Source organism: Benincasa hispida, chromosome 9, assembly GCF_027475165.1.
Source record: "Benincasa hispida cultivar pf3 chromosome 9, pf3_genome.v1.1, whole genome shotgun sequence".
NCBI lineage: Eukaryota > Viridiplantae > Streptophyta > Magnoliopsida > Cucurbitales > Cucurbitaceae > Benincasa > Benincasa hispida.
This window is the reverse complement of record NC_143486.1, coordinates 57,654,607-57,675,782: the sequence shown is the minus strand read 5'-3', so window position 1 is coordinate 57,675,782 and position 21,176 is coordinate 57,654,607. Positions and strand designations below refer to the sequence as shown.

General features: G+C 32.4%; 1 pseudogene; it reads left to right on the top strand.

Moving 5' to 3' along the window:
- Positions 1-553: 553 nt before the first annotated feature.
- On the top strand, positions 554-1,517 carry LOC150033959 (uncharacterized; annotated as a pseudogene).
- Positions 1,518-21,176: the final 19,659 nt, after the last annotated feature.

The following is a 21,176-nucleotide window of genomic DNA, read 5'->3' as shown; positions in this document are numbered from 1 at the left end:
ACAGTGGTAGATATCTATCACTATCTATCTATATAATTTTGTTACTATTTGTGCTGATAGAAATGTTTTTATGTGTTTTTACAGGACCTACACTGCTTTAGAAATGGATGATAGTGGTCATTTTAAGTTTTTCTTCATGGCTTTTGGTGCATCAATTGAGGGGTGAAAGTATTGGAGACCTACCATATCTATTGATGGTGCATTTTTGAAGTGTATGTTTGGTGGCATACTATTAACAACCTCATCAATAAATGGTAACAATCAAATCTTTCCCCTTGCATTTGGTATCGTAGATTCTGAAAATGAAGCATCATGGACATGGTTTTTTGAAAACTTATGAAGTAGTTTTGGGGAACAAGAGAATTTAGCCATTGTTTCTTATAGGCATCTTAGCATTCCTAAAAGAGTTTTAAGAGTGTTTGCTAATGTTGAGTACTGTGTGTGCATACAATATCTCTTAAGAAACATGAAACTTCATTTTAAGGATCCATTGCTTGATAATTATTTGTTTAGTTGTGCTAATGCCTACACTACTGCTGACTGTGAGTGCCACATGAGATCTATGGAGTCAATTTGTCCAAATATTAGAAGTTATCTTAGTAGTGATGGGTTTGAGAAGTGGTCTCGGGCATATTCACAAAGAAGAAGGTATGGAATGATGACATTGAAAGTTGCAGAAAGTATAAACTCAATTTTTAAAGATGCTGGAGAATTACTCGTGGCTAGCTTGCTTAGTTCAATTCATAAATTGCAAAAGTAGTTTTATGATCGAAGTAAAGCTACTTTTGCAATGAAAACTCTTTTAACTTCTTGGGCTGAGAACATATTACGACGAGAACACAAAAAGTCTAGAAGTTTCTTGATAAGAATTTTGTCTTTTTCTTATTGTGTATCTATCACTGTCTATCTCAGATAGACACTGCTATCTCTGTCTATTTGAGATAGATAGTGATAAAACTAGACAGAGATAGTATCTTTGTCTATCTCAGATAGATAAAGATAGAGTTCTATCACTATCTATCTTAGATAGACAATAATAGTATTCTATTTGTTGATACTAATTACTTTCTCGTATTTATCTATTAGGTCGATCCCATTAGCAACACTGAATACAAGATAATGGATGAACATAAACAGTTCATAGTGAAGTTAAACTTGGGATCTTGCAATTGTCGAGTATGAGATTTGAGCAAATTCCATGTGCACATGCACTTGTCGTTCTCTGAATGTTTAATTTAGATACCTATTCTTATGTAGCTGACTTTTATTATAGAAGAACATTATCAGCAGCATACAATAGTTGTGTTTGATCTGTTGGTGTTCATTTGGATTGGAGAGCTAAAGATGATGTCATAAAAACATTACCTCTTATTGTTAAACGTCATGCTCAAAGACCTAAAAAACAAAGAATTCTATCTGCAGGTGAATTTAAAAGTTCATCAAAATGTACTCGTTGTAAACGTAAAGGCTACAATAGTAGAACTTGCAAACTTGAACCAATTGATCAAATGATTTAATCATTATTTTTTCATTGTAATACATGTATAGACAAATGGATTGACATTAGAATTTATGAATGATATTTTCCAATTTATTCTATTCTTAAGTTATAAATATTTTTAATAGTGCCTTCACTTTTCAACGGAATTGAAAAAAGCACAAAAACTATATACTGATATCTAGTAGGTGATAGGCACAAAAACTAGTTATGATAGGCATAGATAATGTCTATCTGACTCTATCTACTGATATCAAGCAGGTGAACTTCAGTAAGAAAATCAGTAGATAGTCTATCTGTGTCTATCACTGTGTAAATAAATTATGACATCTATTTGAATATGTCAATAGATAGTTGCAACATTGTCTTTCACTAAATATACATACCATGATTGTTTTCCTAATTGTACATCACACATTCATTGCAACTACATCCCCCTTCTTTAAGTCAAATCCTTAAATAATAGAACTATACAATTCATTAAAGTCACCCATCCTTTAAAACCCAATTCATAAAGTCTATCACTCTTTATCTCAGAATGGTATTTTATCTCTGTCTATCTCAGATAGGCAATGATAGAACTCTATCACTATTATCTCAAATAGACAGAGCTAGTGCTCTATCTCTATCTATCTTAGATAGACAATAATAAAACTCTATCACTATCTATCTTAGATAGACAGTGATAATGCTCTATATTTGTCTATTTCAATTCAAATTTATCAATAATAGATCCATTCAAATAGGCAAGTATGTATTGATGTTAAATTATTATTGTTTATCATAAACAAATATGTACGATAAACAATTATCTACCGACAACAAAAATACTGATATGATATTATTATTTATTATTGAAGTCTACCACTGTCTATCTCAGATAGACAAAGATAGTACTCTATCTTTGTCTATCTCAAATAGACAATGACAGAACTCTATCACTGTCTATCTCAAATAGACAATGACAGAACTCTATCACTGTCTATCTCAGATAGACAAAGATAATGCTCTATATTTGTCAATCTCAATTCAAAGTTATCAATAATAGATCCACTCAGATAACATACTTATGTTAAAGTTTTCTATAATTGCTAAAGTTCCTAAAATAGATAGTGATAGTAGAACAAGACAATGAACAAAACATAATACTATCTACCAACAACAAATATATTGATATTATTGTTTATCATTTAAATCTACCACTGTATATTTCAGATAGGCTCACTATCTATCTATCCTAAAACGATAGTGATAGTAGAACAAGACAATGAACAGAACATAACGCTATCTACCAACAACAAAAATACTGATATTATTGTTTATCATTTAAATCTACCACTGTATATTTCAAATAGATAGTGATAGAACTCTATCAGTGTCTATTTGATATAAACAGAGATAGTGCTCTATCTCTATCTATCTCAATTCAAAATCATCAATAATAGATCAACTCAACTAAACAAATATAGAGTGTAAACGATATAAAAACTATAGAAATAGATATTAGTGTTTACCATTAAAGTCTATCACTGTCTATCTGAGATAGACAGTGATAGCCCTCCATCACTGTCTTTCTGAGACAGACAGTGATAGTCCTCTATCTCTATCTAGAGATAGAGATAAGCCTCTATTACTTTCTATCTCCGATAGACAGAGATAGTGCTCTATCTTTGTCTATTTCAATTCAAAGTTATCAATAATAGATTCACTCAGATAAATAAGTATATATTGATGTTAAAGTTTTTTAGTAGTTATTAAAGTTCCTAAGATAAATAGTGATAGTAGAATAAGACAATGAAAAAAACATGTGAATTTTATAAATTCCAGAAGTAGTTGATTGTCAACAAGTAGAAAGAAATTTAAAAATTGTGTAAAATAGAAAACTAAGTACAAAGAAATGTTCAATTTGAAGCTTTACAAACTGTATAAAGTAATTCTACAATCAAGATTGAGACTGAGATTGAGAATAGGATTCAGGTTGAGATTGAGATTGAGTTTGAGAAATGTTCAAGCTAAAGCTTCCTCATTAATTTTGCATATTCTTGAGTTGAAGTTCAAGGTGTTACTTTCTTCTTCTTCTCAGGTTTCTTCCTGATATTCTTTGCATATGTTTTCTTGGTTGGTTTTTGTTGTCTCTTTAGTCTCTTCTTTTGAAAATGTGTGTCTTTTAGCACCTTTGGTCTAAACTTTTTACCCTTGTCCTACTCTTGTTGCTTTCTCTTCTGTTTTCTCTTTTTTCCTTTTGTTTGAATCTCTTCATCTGTATCTTCTTCACTATCAGTTTCTTCTTCTTCTTCATCAACAATTTACTTCTACTTTTGGTTTCTTTTTGGTCTTTCCTTCTGAAAGCGGATCTTTTCACCCTCTTCCTTATCAGTATCTTCCTCTTCATTATGCTCTTCTTAAACTTATTCCTCCTCATTTTGCTTTCTTTTACTTGATCTGCATTTACTTTCTCTTGGTCTTCTTCTAGTTGCTCTTCATCTACTTTCTCTTGCTCTTCTTCTACTTGCTCTTCATCTTCTTTCACTTTCTCAATTTGCTATTCTTCATTGATTTGCTACAAGAAGATATTGGAGTTCATAAGAACACTGAATGATAAACAATGATAGGTTATCATCACGTATATAAACAACGATATTTACCTTTTTCTCACTCCGATGTTTAAATCTTCTTTCTCTTTTTTTTTATTTTCTTTTGGTTCAACTTCTTCTACTTTAGCTTGTTGTTCTTCTTAATCTGTTTCAGCATCTTCTTTAACCTTATCTTCTTCCTTTTCTGTTTCAATTTCAATTTCAGTGTCTTCTTCAACTTCATCTACTTGCAAGCATATGATAGAAAGGAATAATCACTGTCTATATTAGATAGAAATTAATAGAGGACTATCACTATCTATCTCAGATAGATAGAGATAGCTATCTTAGATAGACAATGATAGACCTATATCAGAATCTATGTGAGATTGACACTGATAGCAGTCTATCACTATCGATATGAAATACAAAGTGATAAAGGACTATCATTGTCCTATCTCTTTTGTTTGAACAAAAAGTAGATTAAGAAAAGAATCAAACCTTAGGCAACAGTTGTGTTTTGGGTGTTTCTAAATCTGTAGTTGGAATTGAATCCAAATCATCGTTTGTTTCAAGTGTTGTGTTTGCATCTCAGTTTCCTACGATAAAACAATTTGTTATTGTTTTCTATCTAAGAAAGTAAGAAACTTAAAAAAGATAATATTAAGATAGACAATGATAGAGGACTATTACTGTCTATCATATATACAAACCTCTCTTTCCCTATAACTCTCATTTTTAACTTAGATCTACAAGAAAAAGCAATTTTAGTTAATAAATATGCAATATATATATATATATGACAAACCAAATACTTACCCCAGATAAATATATTGGTGCATAGTCAACCATTGTATCAAGATCATGACATTCTTCCAAAAATTGAAGGCTAAGAGAATGCGATTTATTTTTTTCACACATTCTTCGTGTTCTTGTTGTTGTGGAAGATTTTCTAATGGAAGTCCACAATTCAGGCTTTCCATAATTGACCTCAATATTATTTTGATTAGGATTTTTTTCTTCTACTATTTTCTATTGGCTTTTCTTAATTCACTAATTTCTTACATTATTCTACACTACTACAAATTTTAATATTGACTATGGTCATATGACCATGGTTTATTGGATTAGACCACGGCTTTGTGACCATGGTCTACTCCAGCATAGTCTATAGTATAGACTATGGTTAATGTTAACTGTGGTCTATATTATAGACCACGCATAATGTCAACCATGGTTTATATGAACATAGACAATGACCGGCGTTAGACATGGTCTATAATATAGACCACAGTTAACGTTAACCGTAGTCTGTATTACATACTATGTTGAATGTCAACTGTAGCCTATTTGGACATAGACAACGACTGACGTTAGCCGTAGTCTATAGTACATACCATAGTTGACATTAGGAATGGTCTATATTATAGACCACAATTAACGTTAGTCGTGGTCTATATTGTCATAGACCACGAAAAACGTTAAACGTGGTTTATATTATAGCTCATAGTTAACCTTAGTCGTGGTTTATAGTTGTATACAGCACGGTTCACATTAGTCATTTAACTATGATTTTTATTGAAAAACCATACTTATATCAACCAAGACCTGTATTATTCACCATGGTTAATGTAGATTGACGACATATGACATTTCATGTGGCTTTTTAACAATAGGTTTCACTTGAAGTGTACTATGGTTTATACAATAATGGACCACAATCACGTTGTAAATATTTTTTTTTTTCAAATTATAGTTAATTGAAAAGTTAATTAATCTAAATCTTCCACTCATTCAAATATAGATTTTTACAAACTACAACTTATCCAAATTTCAATATATAAAAAGATACATAAAAACATTAACGTTCAAATGTAATACAAATTAATTTAGTCACAAATTAAAATGACTGGACATCATTTTTGTAGATGTTGTCCCCACTCATTGCGAACTTCATCATTCTTTTCTTTGGAATATGTCTTCTTTCTAATAAACTATAAAAAAAGAGGAAAAAATTATTCGTATATTCGTGTGTGTATGCATGATATACATAAACAAATGAGTGTTAATAACTCATATCATACCAGCTCCTTCAGAGAATTGATTTGTTGATCCATCATAATATCCCTCATATATTTAATTACATAATATCCACATTCTATAGATCCAGGTTAACGAGGACTCTATATAAATAATAAGCACTAAAATATGAACAAATATAAATTTATAAGATAACTGTATTAATATAATAAACTACTTACTTTAATAGAAGAATTCCAAATAATTCCTTTCCTTCCTTTCAATTTCACTTCAGATCTAAATATCTTTACGACCCTATATTAAAAATCAAATAGATGCACATATTACAGACTTATGTATATATAATAACAAAAAGTTAAACTACTTGCATGTTTACAAGACTTTTAGCTTCATCACAAGTAGCCTTTGGAATTGAATCTAATAAATATGCATCATCCCCATAAAAATCTATCACAACAAGTATTCAATGATACCTACAATCATTATATATATATATACACTAAAAGTTATTTATTATTATATAATATAAATGAAATGAATAAAATAGTCCACATACCCAATATTTATTGGAATCATGGCCCATTACTTAAGTTTTACATCAAATAACCTGGATGCTAATACACGAACACGATTTTCTAATGTTCCAATGCTACTGCCAAGTAAGCTCGGAGTTGGTGCCCTAAATCTCGTTGGGTCCTATAGTTTTTAATTGTATTGTATAAACATCTTATTTATCAAATAAAATATGTGATGTTCTATTTGACATTTAGTTACATTCATCCACAAACCAATAAACTAACATCCAAGGTTATCTTGTAGCTTAAACATTTTATTATCAAATAAAATATCTTATTTATCAATCATGTTTAAGAGATAACCTAAATGGTTTGTAGTAGATGGATAAGGTTGGATACTTTATCCAGGTGACACTATGAGTACGACCTGTTTTGTAGATGTTACAATTGTTGTAAAGTGCTATAAATGAACTGATCCTGATCATCACGTGGAGACATGTGAGTAGGAGTATTCTATACAAAGAAGTTTGTATAAGATCGGACGATGAAATGTTTAGTCTTATTATATAACACCATTCATCATAGAGACTTACATTTCACTAGGATGACCATAGTAATATGACCTGAATCCTGAGTGAGTCTGCCTATGAAGGCGGTCCTTTGATTTGTATGGGTGAGAGTGGCCAGATCGCCAACTCAAAAAGCCTACTATTTTTTGGGATTCGTCTAATTAGGGAGTTGGGAACACAGCTACACAAAAAGAAATTCACTCCTTCCCCAACATCAGTATAAGTAGATAAATTACTCCCTTAAGGGTTGATTTTGGGACTTGAACAATGTGGCGACATACCCTTTCCTGGCCCAATAGGGGTTAGGTCATTGTTGAACTATGATTTATTCTTCATTAGAGGGATCAGTGGTACACAAGAAGTTAAATGTAACTATATGAGCAAAGCGGTAATTTTGGCTCAACTGTACTTACGAGCAATTTCTGAAGGGTCATCGTACTGTTGATTGGTTATATCCAATGGATAAAAAAATATATCTATAGTACGAAAAGTGCAGTTGTCGATCTTTAGTAGAATGCCCAATAGTTAATGGATGGTGAATAATTGAATAATTTAATTAAAGAGTTTAATTAATTATTCACGTACCATTGGAGCTTTAAGCTATAGGTCCATGAAGTCCTCTCTGTAGCTCAACGGGAATTAATGAGAATCAAATTTTGGATTAATTTGAATTGTTCAAATTAATTGAGGGAAATAATTATATGTGATATAATTATTTTAATTTAATTATATATGATATAATTACTATAATGTATTTGATACATTATAATATAAAATTTATTTGAGAGGAAATAAATATTTGAATATGACTCAAATATAAATTATATGAATTTGATTCATATAATTAAATTTAATATAAATGAGATTTATATTAAATGTCATTGGTGAGAGAATAAAAACTATAGGTTATATTGTATATGATGCAATATTAAGTTATAGGTTATATGTTATATATGATATAACATATGATTATATATATAATAATAATAAGTTAGTTATTTTATATATATAATGGTTCTAATTATAAATTAAATTTTATTTCTTTTAATTTTATTTTTAAAATTTGATGAGAGGGAAATAACTTCCCTCTTCTATTCTCTCTCAACTCACAACGTAAGAGTGGTGGGGTGGTTGTGTTTCTGGGGATTAGGTTTCTTCTTCCCATTCTGGCTTTTCACAAAAATTAACACACAGAGACCACTATAGAAAAAATCACAGAAACGTTCTGATTTTTTCTTCTATCTTCTCCTCCTCTCTTCTCTCTAAAAATCCCTAATCCAAAATAGTCAGAGCTCACACCTCCTAGATTCTCATTCAGAGAATACAATGGTAACATCGTGGTGATGTCCTTTTGGTTCGAAGGATTCTTCTTGAAGAACGGTCTTCAAAGGTCTTGAAGAACGATCTTCAAAGGTAAGGGTTTCTAAACTCGTTTTTCTATTATGTATAATTCTTTTTTAGTATGTAGTATTTAGACTTCAATTAAATGCATAAATTTTCCTATTTGTTTGCTGTAAAATTATTCCCTGTAAATTTTGGATTTGGGTCCGATCCCTTTTTCCGCTCAGGGACCTTCAATGGTTCCTTCAATCGGTATAAGAGTAGGGTTTTTGGCCTAAAATTTCCAAAATTTCAAAATTAATTTTATAGTGTACTAGGGGAATTTAAGCATTCTTAATTTCTCATGTGATGAATGTTTTAAGAATTTGTTTGTTTAAAATTCATGGATGTTTTCGGGATTAGCACCTTAGTTTCTTGCTTTGAATTTATAAAATTATTTTGTAAGGGCCCATGTTTGGTGCATAATTACACTACCGAGTCTGTATTTTAAGTCCTGGAGTTGTTCGTGGGTTTTCTGGTGCCGATCTGGAGAAAATGAGACCAAATTCGACGGAGAAACGATGGAGAACGCAATTATATAGTGGAGACTGTACCACAGCGTTGCAACGTTGTGCCCTAGTGTTGCAACGCTGCGATAAAGAACAACTTTGTGTTCTTTCTGTAGCATTGCAATACTCCGAGATGGAAAGAACAAACCGGTTCTTTTTTTATTCGATTCATGGCTTGTTTGGTTCACTTGCGCCTCGGTCAGTTCGAGTGGTTCGGGTCCGGTTCGAAGGCTGGATTGTTCGGTTTGAGCAATTCAAATCCCGGTTGCTTGTTTTGAACCCGTTGATTTTTTATTTATGTAATAGATAGATTTTTTTTTAATCAAATTAATATAAGTGTTATATTGATTTAGTTAATTATTTAAGTGTCCAATCCCGATCCAATAATTTTTCTATTAATTATGCATTTGATGTATGATTTTTATTTAAATATATATGTCGTATTATATATCATATAGTATTAAATCTCACCATAGGTTATGCATTTAATTTCATGCATCATGTTATATTATAAATGTTATAATATATAATTGATGATTTAATTTTATAGCATGCTCATGCCTCATATAGTATAAATGTTATAATATATGTGTGCATGCATTAATAGCATATACATGTATCATTTATATTATAAGAGTTATAATATATAGTATGAATGTATGTTTGAAGTATGTTATTAATAATCTCATTACTTTAGTATATAATTGTTATGTATGTTAGTAATGAAATGAAATTGTTTGAAGTATGACATTACCTTAGGTAATTTATTATTGTTATAATTTACTAAGTATGTCAATGGATGCAATGTATGATTTTAATTTATTTCATTTGCTTATAATTGTTATAAAAAAAATCAAATTAGAAACTAAAATCGATAAATCAGAATTGCATGCAAACCTTAGGTTAAATTCATTTTTTAAAACAGTTTTAAATTTTGAATCATATAAACCTAAGATCACATTTCTAATGAGATTAGAAATTTAGTTTAATCTTTTAATCAAATTAATAGGATTAAATTGATTTTAATTAAAAGATTAACATTATAACAAATGTATATATAAGGGACCTTTTGTCTAAGGCTAAGTTTGACTACGCTGGGAATGTACTTCAATTTAGTATGGGATCTTGAAGATCAACCTGATGAGGTTAAACCTATACGTCACAAATGGATCTACAAGAGAAAACGGTGATGTTGGGAAGGTGCAAACCTTCAGGTCTAGATGAATGGAAAAGAGTTATATTCAAGTTGAGGGAGTCGATTATGAGGAGACTTTCTCACCTATTGTCATGCTAAAGTCTATCTGGATCCTCCTGTCCATTGCCTCATATTATGACTATGAGATCTGACAAATGGACGTCAAAACTGCCTTTCTGAATGGCAATCTTGAGGAGACTATTTATATGCACCAATCTAAGAGATTCATAACCCAAGATCAAGAGCAAAAGGTTTGCACGCTTAATCGGTCCATCTATGGATTGAAGCAAGCTTCTCGATCTTGGAACATAAGATTTGATATTGCGATCAAATCTTATGACTTTGATCAAAATATTGATGAACCCTGTGTATACAAGAAAATCATCAATAGTTCAGTAACTTTTCTAGTGTTAAATATAGACGATACCCTAGTTATTGGGAATGATGTAGGTCTACTGACTGAAGTTAAAAACTGGCTAGCGACCCAATTCCAAATGAAAGATTTAGGAGAGGCTCAGTTTGTTCTGGGAATTCAGATCTTTAGAGATCAAAAGAAAAAGACGTTAGTTTTGTCTCAAGTATCGTACATTGACAAAATGCTTGTTAATTATTCGATGTAGAACTCCAAGAGAGGTTTATTACCTTTCAGGTATGGAGTTATATTGCCTAAGGAACAGTGTCCTAAGACACCTCAAGAGGTTGAGGAAATGAGACAAATCCCCTATGCATCGGTTGTTGGCAGCCTAATGTATGCGATATTCTATATTAGACCTAACATTTGCTATACGGTAGGGAAAGTCAGTAGATATCAGTTTAATCCAAGATGTGATCACTGGACCACCGTTAAAAATATCCTCAATTATCTATGGAAGAACGAGGGACTACATGCTCGTGTATGGTTCTAAGGATCTGATCCTTACAAGATACACAGACTTTGAATTTCAAACTGATAAAGATTCTAAGAAATCCACATCAGGATCAGTGTTCACTCTTAACGAAGGAGCAGTAGTCTGGAGGAGCACCAAGTAGGGATGCATTGCTGACTTCACCATGGAGGTAGAGTACATAGCGGGTTGTGAAGCTGCTAAGGAAGCTGTACGGCTCAGGAAATTCTTGACTGATCTGGAAGTGGTTCCAGACATGTCAAAGCCAATCACTCTTTATTGATGATAGTGGTGTTATGACCAATTACCAATAGCCTAGGAGTCACAAACATGGGAAGCACATAGAGCAGAAGTATCATCTCATCCGAGAGATTGTGTATCGAAGGGACGTGATCGTCACACAGATAGCTTTGGAGCACAACGTTGCCGATGCATTTATAAAACTACAGAGTATGGGTCTATAGGACAGGCCATGTTTAGACTAGGGCAAGTGGGAGATTTGTACTGGACGTGTTATGCCCTAGTTTATTGTTTGTGGACTTTATATATTAGTTTGACTTTTATATTGTATACTCCACTAGCTTTAGGTCAAATGGGAGATTTTCAGGTTGGTGCCCTAAATCTCGTAGGGTTCTATAGTTTGTAATTGTATTGTACAAACATCTTATTTATCTAATAAAATATGTGATGTTTTATTTGACATTTAGTTGCATTAATTCACAAAACAATAAAATAACATCCAAGGTTATCTTGTAGCTTAAACTTGTATGTAGAGACTACAAGTGGATCATGTTTAAGTAATAACTTAAATGGTCTGTAGTAGATGGATAAGGCTGATACTTTATCTTGGTGACACTACGAGTACGGCCTACTTTGTAGATGTTACAATTGTTGTAAAGAGCTGCAAATGATATGATCCTGATCATTCATGTGAAGACATGTGAGTGGAGGTATTCTATACAAAGGAGTTTGTATAAGACTGGACGACGAAATGTTTAGTCTTATTATATAACATCGTTCATAATAGAGACTTACATTTCACCAGGATGACCATAGGTAACATGACCTGAATCCTGAATGAGTTGTAAACTCTTGCCTATGAAGGCAGTCCTTTGATTTGTATTAGTGAGAGTGGTCAGAATGCCGACTCAATAAGACTACCATTTGGGAGATTCTCATTAGGGAGTTGGGAACATAGCTACACAAGAAGGAATTCACTCATCCCCCAACGTCAGGGTTGTTAGGGTTGATGCCCTAAAGTCTCGTGTCCTGTAGTTTGTAAACAGTATATACGAACACTGGTGATTGTTAATATATGATACTTACTTCACATCTTGTTGTTTTGCTCTGTTAATTGTTCTATTTTCTTTACCACAAACCAATAAACATAAAATCCCTAGTTATCTGTATGTGACTCAAGCATGTATGTGGTGACATACAAGTGGATCATGTCTTGAGTGATAACCAAAATGGTATGTAGTATATGGATATAGGAGGGAAACCTTATCCTGGTAATGCTACAGACGCGGCCCACTTTGTGGCATGGTCACAAGTGTTGTGACTTATCACGGATGATCTGATCCTGATCATTCGTGTTGGGGACATGTGAGTGGGGGCATCCTATACAAAGAGTTTGTATAAGACCTGACCACGAAGTGTTAATATCTCGTTATATAACACCGTTCATGACAGAGACTTCACTTCACTAGGATAACCATAGGTAACATGACCTTAATCCTGAGTGAGTTGGGAACTCCTGCCATTGAGGACGGTCCTTTGATTTGTATGGGTGCGAGTGGCCATGTCGCCGATTCAAACCTACCATTTTGAGAATACGTCTGATTTGGGATCTGGGAACCCAACTACACAAGATGAAGTTCACTCCTTCCCTGAGGAAGGGGTAAATAGATAGATGGCTCCTTTAAGGGTTGATTCCGGGGCTTGAATGATGTGATACCACACTCCTTCTCTTAGCCCGAGAGGTGTTCACACATAGTTGGACTATGTTGTATTGTTCATTAGAGGAATTAGTGGTACTTAAGGAGTGAGATGTAACTACAGAGACAAAACGGTAAATTGGCCCAGTTGTACTTACGAGCATCTGTGAAGGGTCATCGTACTCATGATTGGTTATATCCAATGGACACAAAAATATATCTGTGGTAAGAATAGTTCAGCTGTTGGTCTTTAGTGGAATCACTGACAGTTAACGGATGGTGAATCTCGTGGCTAAAAAGTTTAGTCAACCATTCACGAACCATTAGAGCTTTGAGCCACAGGTCCATTAGGTCACCTGGGTAGCTTGGATAACATCGAGAACCAGTGTTTGGGTTAATTTGAAATGTTCAAATTGAAGAGAAGAAATCCAATTATATATGATATAATTGGACTAGTTAATTATATATGATATAATTGGCTAAATGTATGAGATACATTGTTTTAGAAGAAATTAGATATAAATATAATTTATATCAAGTAGAGGAAAAATACTATAGTAGATATATAATATCAAACTATAGGATATAAATATAATATGATTATATATATTAATTAAATTAATTGATTAATTATTTAATAATTAACCAATTAAACGTTTGAACGTGGGAACGTGGGCCGCGAAGGTTAAGGTAATCGGCGGGTTGAAGTATGAAAATGGTTTTCATTTTGAGATTGATTATTCATTCGTGCATTCAATATCCCGCGCCCCAAAAGAAACCGTGAAAGATCGATCGTTGAGAGCCTATACGATAGATTCTCATTCATCTAAACGATCGTCAGGATTAAGGTCATGTTACCTATGGTCATCCTAGAGACTTCACTTCACTAGGATGACCATAGGTAACATGACCTTAATCCTGAGTGAGTTGGGAACTCCTGCCATTGAGGGTGGTCCTTTGATTTGTATGGGTGCGAGTGGCCATGTCGCCGATTCAAACCTACCATTTTGAGGATACGTCTGATTTGGGATCTGGGAACTCAACTACACAAGTGGAGTTCACTCCTTCCTTGAGGCAGGGGTAAATAGATAGATGGCTCCCTTAAGGGATGATTCCGGGGCTTGAATGATGTGATGCCACACTTCTTCTCTTAGCCCGAGAGGTGTTCACACATATTTGGACTATGTTGTATTGTTCATTAGAGGAATTAGTGGTACTTAAGGAGTGAGATGTAACTACAGAGACAAAACGGTAAATTGGCTCAGCTGTACTTACGAGCATCTATGAAGGGTCATCGTACTCATGATTGGTTATATCCAATGGACACAAAAATATATCTATGGTAAGAAGAGTTCAGCTGTTGGTCTTTAGTGGAATCACTTACAGTTAATGGATGGTGAATCTCGTGGTTAAAGAGTTTAGTCAGCCATTCACGAACCGTTGGAGATTCGAGCCACAGGTCCATTAGGTCACCTGGGTAGCTTGGATAACATCGAGAACCAGTGTTTGGGTTAATTTGAAATGTTCAAATTGACAAGAAAAAGTCTAACTATATATGATATAATTAGACTGGTTAATTATATATGATATAATTGGCTAAATGTATGAGATACATTATTTTGGAAGAAATTAGATATAAATATGATTTATATCAAGTAGAGGAAAAATACTATAGTAGATAACAAACTATAGGATATAAATATAATATGATTATATTTATTAATTAAATTAATTGATTAATTATTTAATAATTAACCAATTAAACGTTTGAACGTGGGAACGTGGGAACGTGGGCCGCGAAGGTTAAGGTAATCTGCGGGTTGAAGTATGAAAATGGTTTTCATTTTGAGATTTATTATTCATTCGTGCATTCAATATCCCGCGCCCCAAAAGAAACCGTGAAAGATCATCGTTGAGAGCCTATACGATAGATTCTCATTCATCTAATGATCATCTAGTTCACGCGTTCCCTAAATGATCGTATACCACTTTCCTAAACGATCGTCCAATTTTTCCTAAACGAACATGTAGTTCTACTATACGATAAGCGTCCACATTATACGATAGCAGAGTTCTTCTTGTGCGCGCTTGTCGTCTACACAAAATCCTCTCCTTCGTCCTCTACCAAACTCACCAGAGTCCACTCTTTGGGTTTTTGACGTCGAGGATACCTGGGTTTCCCTATTGGTGGTGTTTTCCCCGAAGCCTTGTTTGTGTACATTCGGATCGTGTAGTAACAGTCGAGAGACTCGCCGGATGCTGGTAGATCGGTGGAGTTTTCCGCTGTTGTGGGTTCACACAAACGAAGACCGTTTTCCTCTAGTATGAATCCCTTTCTCTACGTTTTATCGTATTCTGAGCATGCTATTAATGAGTTTAATATGCATAACTGTTAGTATAGAATGTATATCGTTTATGTTTCGGTCATTGTGAAATCGGAGCGATCTAAGCCCGCTCATAGAACTCTCGATTTGAGATCCTTCAGGAGTAAGTAGATAAATTGCTCCCTTAAGGGCTGATTTCGGGGTTTAAACAATGTGGCGCACACCCTCTCCTAGTCTGAGAGAAGTTTGGTCATATTTGGACTATGATTTATTCTTCACAAGAGGGATCAGTGGTACTTAAGGAGTTAGATGTAACTACATGGGCAAAATAGTAATTTGAGCCCAACTGTACTTACGAGTAATTTGTGAAGGGTCATCGTACTATTGATTGGTTATATCCAATGGACACAAAAATATATCTGTAGTATGAAGAGTGCAGCTGTTGGTCTTTAGTGGAGTACTCAAAAGTTAATGGATGGTAATAATTTAATTAAAGAGTTTAAGTAATTATTCACGTACCGTTAGAGCTTCAAGCTACAGGTGCATGAGGTTCCCTCTATAGCTCATCGGGAATTAATGAGAATTAAATTTTGGATTAATTTGAATTGTTCAAATTAATTGAGAGAATTAATTATATGTGATATAATTATTTTAATTTAATTATATTTGATATAATTACTATAATGTATTTGATACATTATAATACAAAGTTTATTTGAGAGGAAATAAGTATTTGAATATGATTCAAATATTAATTATATGAATTTGATTCATATAATTAAATTTAATATAAATGGGATTTATAATGTCATTGGTGAGAGAATAAAAACTATAGGTTATATTGTGTGTGTTATATATATAAAGCTAGTTATTTTTTATATATATGGTGGTTTTAATTATAAATTAAAATTGATTTATTTTAATTTTAATTTTAAAATTTGATGGGAGGGAAATAACTTCCCTCCCTTATTATCTCTCAACTCACAACGTGTGAATGGTGTGGTGGTTATGTTTTTGAGGATTAGGTTTCTTCTTCCCATTCTGGCTTTTTACATAAACTAATACACAGAGACAAATATAGGAAAGATCACAAAAACGTTTTGAGTTTTTCTTCCATCTCCTTCTCCTCTCTTCTCTTTAAGCCCACACCTCTTGTATTCTCATCCAGAGAATACAGTGGTAACATCGTGGTGGTATCCTTTTAGTTTGAGGAATTCTTCTTGAAGAACAATCTTCAAAGGTAAGGTTTTTTAACCCATTTTTTTATCATGTATAATTTTTTTTAGCATGTTGTATTTATCTTTCAATTGAATGCATAAATTTTTCTGTTTGTATGCTGTAAAATTATTGTTCTGTAAATTTTGAGTTTGGGTCCGATCCCATTTTCTGCTCAAGGACCTTCAATGGTTCCTTCAGAAATAGTCACTACAAGAAATAATGGAAATAATAGCTAACGAAAAATATTATAAAAGACTTTTCATAGCCTTTTTCAAAGGTCGTGACAGCCCATGTCATTAAAAGTCTATGAATTTTTATAGCTTTTTGTAGAGTTAATAATGGATGCTATAATAGAGTATGGAGATATAGCATGTATACATGGCTATAAAAACATTCACTAGCATTAGTCATTAAAGTTATCTTTAACATATAATAGCTTGCTCTCAATGTTATCTTGATTATATAATAGCATTTTCTTAATGCTTTATTTGACATATGATAACATTTTTTAAGGCTATTATATCATATATATAGCTTTAATCTTATGTTATAACATTGAAATTATGTCCATTTACATTACAAACACTTGTTTTAAGTTAAATAGACATATGAAATAATTCACAATGTATGCATTAAATACAATGACTTCCTTTCATTATTGAAATTTAGTAATCAATTTACATTAGAAACTACAAAAATTATCCAATAATACAAAAAATACATCAAATGTAATTTTCAACCATACAAGGTTCACAAAATATAAATTTCATCAAGTTTTGGGGATTATAGCATCATGGAATTGAGCTTCCATCTCTGATCTTCATCTACCTACATAAAAAGTGAATTAGCATCAGATTGGTTCCCAAAATCACAATTGAATGTCAAAACTATATAAAAAGTACATAATTGTCATTTTGACTCTCAAAACAACCTAAAAATATATGTTTCATTAATAATCGACAAAGTTACGTAAACACAAAGATTAAACCTTTAATTACCTCTAAATTCACGAGCTTGTCATTCATTTTAGCTATTCTCAATGTAACAAATATATATAAGCATTAGTCAAGAAGGATAAGTTAACATTAAACTTTATATATCATTGAAATAATAAATGTCACTAATTAGGCCATAATAATACAAGCAATGGTCATGAACTCTAAACATATAAAAACAAGAGTAAAATAGAAACAAAGGCACAATGAATAAATATGTTAAAAACAAATTCAGAACAATATGTAAAATATGGAGATGTTTTACAATTCTAATGATAGATTGAAATCAACAATAGAGTAAAGTGTAACTTGTTTACCCATTAAGAAAAAAAGCAAAAAATAAGTCTGACAAACATGCTAAAATAATATTTTCCTACCTTCGGTTCATTGACAAAAAGATTCCAATCTTGTTTATAGTCACGAACCTACAAATAATACTCATGGTAAAAACAAAGCAATAAACAATTGAAGGCGAGAAGAGAAATATTGTAGAACAAGAGAGAAGAAAAGGAAATTATTATCAAAAGAATAAGAAAGCGATAATTCAAAATGTTCTAAAAGATGTTTTAAACTGAAATTTGAGCATTTGTATGTTATTACCCGCTTTAAAAGTCTCTCCTGTTCGAATCAGTGTAGAACGCCTTATCCGTAACCACATTCGTTGTCAATCTTGTGATGACTTCCTTTCTCACACTATCATCCACTAGAATATTGGACCAGGCTTAAGAGTAGGAAATCACGAGAACCATTATCAACAAATTCTGGACTTTTACACCAAAAAAGGGCATTGAAAATGGATGGATAAATCAAGAACATCTCTAAGGGATCTTTCTTTCCCATTGAAAATCCTAGAATTTCTCTCATCCCAAAATCTTCCAAAAAAATTGTTTTGTTAATGTTGTCCCATAAGAGCCCTTTCATTGCCTTAAAAAATTATGATTTGAAAATTAGCAAAGGAAGGAAGAGTATAATTGCTATGCATAGGTTGAACGCATAGGCATGATTGATGCACATTTTAAAATAGATTGTCTACTAAGAAATCTTTCAAATCCACGTGTTAATAAACAAATCCACGCGTTAATAAACATTCAAATAAAGTTCTAAAAATATATAAACATACAACTTATCGCAAATTTTATTATAAAGAAGTCTAGAAATATTTATTACTTTCAACAAACTAAGCAATAAAAAATTGATCAATTAAACACCACAACAACTCACTAAAGATGCAACCAAATTCCCACATATTTCGAAAACAATATCAACCAAAGATAGTATATTAAGGCCAATCAGTTGCAGTAAAAAAAAAAAAAAAAATTCATATCCTAAGTGACTAATTACAACACTTACTCATACACAAATTTAAATCAAAATCAGAATATGTGAAATTTAAGAACTTACATAAACTTGTCTTAAATAAATATAAACTCCTTTAATTAATAAGTCAAAAGCAAATCACGTACCTCACTCTTTCAAAATTAAGAATCATTTGTATATCACCATCTTGACCTGTAAAAAACTACTCAACTGAAGGGAGAAGAAAGAAAAGAATGTTAAAATCAAGAATCTAAATTCCACAACACAAGATAACAAAGTAATCAATAATAGTTTTTTCGAATAAACTTATTAAAATGAACGAGGTAAAGAAACACACAATAGATGCAAAATAACAATACATAAGAGAAAACGTTGCGTCTATTTATACAAACATTGTTTTTTGTTTTTCTCTACAACTTAACAAACATGATTATTGCTTAAACTTATGGTTTAAACATAGCCAACGTGTCTTTTTAAGACAAGTCTAGTAGTTTGTAAACACTTTGTGAACGCATTATTTTTAATAAAATAAGTGTTATTTTATAAGTATTTACTCAATCCAATAAACTAAGATATGTGATTATTTTATGTAACTTAAGCATGTATGTGGAGACGTACAAGTGGATCATGCCTTAAGTAATAACCTAAATGGTTTGTACTATGTAGTAGATGGATAAAAGAGGGATACCTTATCCTGTTGACACTACGAATACGACCCGCTTTGTAGATGTTACAAGTATTGTAAAGTGCTACCAATGGTCTGATCCTGACCACTCATGTGGAGACATGCGAGAGGAGGTATCCTATACAAAGAGTTTGTATAAGACCGAAGCACGAAATGATTAGTCTCTTTATATAACACCTTTGATAATTGAGACTTACATTTCACTAGAATGATCATAGGTGACATGACCTTAATCCTGAGTGAGTTGGAAACTCCTGCCTATGAGGGCGGTCCTTTGATTTGTATGGGTGAGAGTGGCCAGATTGCCAACTTAACAAGCCTACCATTTTGGGGATTCATCTGATTGGGGAGCTGGGAACTCAGCTACACAAGACGGAATTCACTCATTCCCTAAAGCAAGGGTAAGTAGATAAATTTCTCCCTTAAGGGCTGATTCCGGGTCTTGAACATAGTGACCATACCCTCTCTTGGCCCGAGAGGACTTAGTCATAGTAGGACTATGAGTTATTGTTCATTAAAGGAATCAATGGTACTTAAGGAGTTAGATGTAACTACACGGGGCAAAACGGTGGATTGGCCCAGCTATACTTACGAGCGATATGAGAAAGGGGCAAAACGGTGAATTGGCCCAGCTATACTTACGAGCGATATGTGAAGGGTCATCGCACTGTTGATTGGTCATATGGACACAAAAATATATCTGTAGTACGAAGAGTGCAGCTGTCAGTCTTTAGTGGAGTGACCAACAATTAACGAATGGTGAATACTATGATTAAAGAGTTTAGTCATTTATTCACGTACCGTTGGAGTTTCAAGTTACAGGTCCATAAGGTCCCCTTGATAGCTCAATGGGTTCAAGTTGAGAATTAGATTTTGGGTTAGTTTGAATTGTTCAAATTAACAAGAGGAAATTCAATTATATGTGATATAATTGATTTGATGTATTAGATACATTAATTGGAGGAATTAATATATATATGATTTATATTAAATACCATAAAATAGAAAAAGAACTATGGTTTATATGTTCATATGATGAAATATTAAAACTATAGGTTATAAATATAATATGATAAGTTGGTTATTATATTTATTTATAACATATTAATTATATGATAATTAATTATTCTTTTTCTTTAATAACCGAATTGAGTGGGAGGTTATTGGAAGTTTTATGGTAACCATGAGATAAAAGGAAAATTGTTTTCCAAAATTCATGAGTTGATGTATTCACTCGGATTTATCTCACAAAAAGGCTATCAAGTAAAAGTGTTTTGCTAAACGATAGCATAGAGAGACTACATGATCGAGTTCCGAGTTTACTATACGATAGTTACTCGTTTACTCGTATAGCAAGTCTATACAATAGGCTTTTTCTTACTAAACGATCGAGTATCTAGTCTATACGATAGACTTTATTCATCTCTCACTTACTCGATCGTCTACCCGACCGTCTACCTCTTTCATTCCTTTGTCCAAAGTCACACAGATCCTACAACTTCTGGATTCTCACAATGAGAATACTTAAGTAACTCTT